At 39.6% G+C, this 4,102-nt stretch overlaps 1 long non-coding RNA gene across 1 annotated transcript in view; it reads left to right on the plus strand.

Moving 5' to 3' along the window:
• The window catches only part of LOC126508390 (uncharacterized), a 39,452-nt gene extending 35,863 nt beyond the window's left edge, over positions 1 to 3,589 (plus strand). The window contains exon 3 of the long non-coding RNA XR_007593807.1: positions 3,338 to 3,589. This is a non-coding gene — a long non-coding RNA (uncharacterized lncRNA). The remainder of the gene's footprint in view (positions 1 to 3,337) is intronic.
• Positions 3,590 to 4,102: the final 513 nt, after the last annotated feature.

A 4,102-nucleotide genomic window follows, 5' to 3' on the forward strand; every position in this document is an offset into this window, starting at 1 on the left:
ATGGGAGGCTGGGAGGAGGCGGAAACTTTTTTTTTCTTATTCTCAATAAAATAAAAAAAAAATGAAAAAAAAAAAAAGACTATGCCTTCTGTGAGTTGAGTTGCCCTAGTAAGGTCTCCATAGGGTCCTGGGGAAAGCTGAACTTGATGACTCATAGAGAGTACTGGGAGAGCAAAAAACCAAGCAGGACCCAGAACTTTATAGAGATGTAGGGTTCAAGGGGTACAAGCAAATGTAAAACCTCTAAGGTTGAGCTCTTTCTTGGAAATTGTTTGCTAAACTGCTCAACCTAAGAGGTTTTACATTTTAATGCTTCTCACTAGAAGAGACGGTGACTGCTGAACATCAGTATGCCGCATTTGGTACAAACTGTGCCTTCATTTCAGTTTTCAAAATTTCTCTCAGCATAGGTTATTTAGCTAAAGTGGAGAACTACCAAGTTTACTTGGTCTGCAGGATGTACAATCTACTCAAGGCAGTGTCCAGGGACTGCTTCGGTTCCTTCTGGATTATATTGACAGTATGAAAAAATAAAGACAATTAGACCCACACAAAATTAGCAGGTATCACACCATAATGGGTGCTTTGTCAATAATGGAGGACAAAAATGCAAGTTTGTGCATCAGCCAGAGTTCTGTACATGACAGAAAATAGAAAACTCAATTAAGACCTAGGTAGCGCCACTCTTTCATTCTTTAAACCTCGTGATTTTATTAACATATCATAAGCTAGCTAATTGAAATTGAACTAATGCATAGGAAGAAATTGGCCTAAAAAAGAAGAGATTCAGTTTTTGTCTTCACAGTTGTCATTTTTGTTGTCGAGTGTCTAACCTTTTGTTATTTCAATAAAATGTGCTCTACATAGTTCATGCTCAAAAACATTCAAAAAATTAAAAATCCCAATATTCATAATTTTTAAAATTCTCTAACTTAGCCTTTCAATATCTCCATCCCACATGGGTGGTTAAGATGTTACGTTATAGAATGACTCATATTTCCAAAAGAAATTTCATACTGTGGCAGTTCTCAGGGGGTAAACTGAGGCCAGCTGAGTGAACTGACCCAGATGGGGGACATTTACAGAAACAAGTCTGAACTGACAACCTAGGCTAGAGCAGGCCTGAGACAGCAAACTCCAAAGGAGCTGAACAAAGCCCATGAGCGCTGAGCAACCTCCTGGAACGTGGAGTGACCAATGGGGTAACTAAAACCATGGCACTGACTGTACCACGAGGAACAACTATCTGAGCCTAGGATTCACTGGCATCAAGAAGATTAATCAACAGAATCACAGACAGCCCCAACCACACCTTTAGAGTAAAAGACGAGTAGAAAACATGCAACACCACAAAGAGCAACATGACACCAGTAAAACCTAAAGACCCTACAGCAGCAACACTTGAACAACCAAATATAGTTGAAGCAGAAGAAAATGACTTAAAAATAACTTCAGGAGAATGTTTGAAATTCTTGAAGAGGAAATGAGAAATTCCCTCAAAGAAATGGAGGAAAAGACAAACAAAAAATTGGAAGACATCAGCAAATCTCTGATGTAAAGAAAACCAAGAAAAGCAATCAAACATATGAAAGAAACTATTCAAGACTTGAAAACTGAAATAGAGACAATAAAGGAAACACAAACCGAAAGAATTATAGAAACAGAAATCATGCGAAAACGATCAGGAACCACAAACGCAAGCGTGAACAGCAGAATACAAGAGATGGAAGAGAGAATCTCAAGCACTTAATTGATTACTTTGTGAAGAAAGGAGCTGTCTTGACAGCCTAAAATCTTTTCCTAACTAGAAAGATATATTACAACCAAACAGTAAGTGTGCCTGGAGGATAACATAGAAGGGTAATAACAATGTTTTGTTAACATAGACCAGAGCTAGGGTGTTAGGTTATCCTAGTGAAGATAATTCAGTCCTAACTAAATTGAAATAAGGAAGTCCTCTTCAGTCAAATAGAACAGGGAGAGAAAATGGAATAAACAGGTAAGGAGATAGATCCCAAAGCCACAATAGACCCAACCAAGTATCTACAATTGCATATCAAATGAGACTACTGAGTGTTCGTGCATGAGTCTAACTTGAACCCAACTAGCTAAAAGGTGTACATAACACTTGATTTGTCCACACAACAGAAAACTGACTCTGTGTAAGCTTCTCATGAATTCTAGAAAAATCTCCATGGAGAGGGTGCCTGAACTGACCTTTCCTTGTAATAGGATTGGTGAATAGCCCAGCCGTCACCATAGAGCCTTCATCCAGTAATGGATGGAACCAGATGCAGAGATCTACAATCAAGCACCAGGCCTAGTTCTGGGAATCCAGTCAAAGAGAGGGAGGAGGGAATATATGAGCAGGAGAGGTCAAGATAATGAAGGAAAAATTTAGACAGCTGAACCAAGCTCGAAGGAACCATGAATTCTTGACCTACAGCTGTGGAACCTTCATGGTACCAAACTAGGCCCTGCATGTGGGAGGCAGTTAGGTGGCTTGGTCGGTCTGACATAAATCCAGAATCAATGCTTGGTGCATGAGCTGGCATTTTGTAGCCCATTCCCTATGGTGGGATGCCATGCTCAGACTTCATGCAGAGGGCCAGAGGCTTGGTCTTGCCTCAGTTTAATGGGCCAGGCTTTGTTGACTCCCCATGGGAACACTTACCCTTTGGGAGGAGTAGATGGGGGGAGAGGAGGTGAGGGAGGAATAGAGGTGGGAGGGAGATTTGTGGTTGAAATATAAAATGAAATAAAAAATAAATTAAAAATCATAAAAAAAGAAAATCTAGTTTAAATTATGTCTATCCATAAAATTTCATGCAGATAAAAATTTTAGAATACAATATCCTTGTCCCTATACCAATATCCTGAAGTATCCTAGAGCATCGTTAGGCTCATACTTATTCATAGGACCATAATTATTAGGTTTGTGACCTATTCTTTGATACTTGACATAAGATTAAAATGTATCTGAGTATGCAAAATTCAAGAAGTCATTGTTTTTTACCGCAGCATAGTACTCTAATGTGTATATATTCCACACTTTCTTCATCCATTCTTCTATTGAAGGGGATGGAAATAGAAAACACTATTCTGAGCAAGGTAACCCAGACCCAAAAAGATGAACATGGGATATACTCACTCATAATTGGTTTCTAGCTATAAATAAAGGTCACAGAGTGTAAACCTGGTGAACCTAAAGAAGCTAAATAAGAAGGTGAACCCAAGAAAAAACATATAGTTATCCTCTTGGCTAAGAACCTTCATCTGGTGATGGATGGAGATAGTGACAGAGACCCACACTGGAGCAGTGGACTGAGCTCCCAAGGTCCCAATGAGGAGCAGATGGAGGGAGAACACGAGCAAGGATGTCAGGACCACGGGGGGGTGCACCCACCCACTGAGACAGTGGGGCTGATCTATTGGGAGCTCACCAAGGCCAGCTGGACTGTGACTGAAAAAGCATGGGATAAAACCGGACTCTCTGATCATGGCGAACAATGAGGACTGATGAGAAGCCAAGGTCAATGGCAAGGGGTTTTGATCCTACTTCATGTTCCGGCTTGGTGGGAGCCTAGCCAGTTTGNCTTTCCACAGGGCAGGGAACCCTGACTGCTCTTTGGATTGGAGAGGGAGGGGGAGAGGAGTGGGGAGAGGGGAGAAGAGTGGGGGGAAGGGGAGGGAAATGGGAGGTTGGGAGGAGGCGGAAACTTTTTTTTCCTATTCTCAATAAAAAAATAAAAATAAAGAAATAAAAAGGAAAAAAAGTATCTGAGTAAACCCAATATATACATATATTATTATGATACTTGCTGTGTGCATAAATCCACTTTAAAATAATATTATTTTTCATTATAAGTTGTCTGGATCTTGTAGCAGAGACACCTGTCTGCCAGGCACTATCGTTTTATTTCCCTGATTCCGAGATTTAATTTCTAAAAGAGTTTTTGAAAAAAAAGGTTGGTTATATCCTCATATCTTATTTTATGTCAAATGTAAAATGTGTTGCTACACATAGAATTTACCATTTATATGTGCATCTATCTATTTGGTAGAATTAAAAAAAAAGAATTGAAAATGAGAAGGTTTTTGA

This window comes from Alexandromys fortis, unplaced genomic scaffold, assembly GCF_014885135.2.
Source record: "Alexandromys fortis isolate MF-2015 unplaced genomic scaffold, M_Fortis_MF-2015_v1.1 scaffold_19, whole genome shotgun sequence".
Taxonomy (NCBI): domain Eukaryota; kingdom Metazoa; phylum Chordata; class Mammalia; order Rodentia; family Cricetidae; genus Alexandromys; species Alexandromys fortis.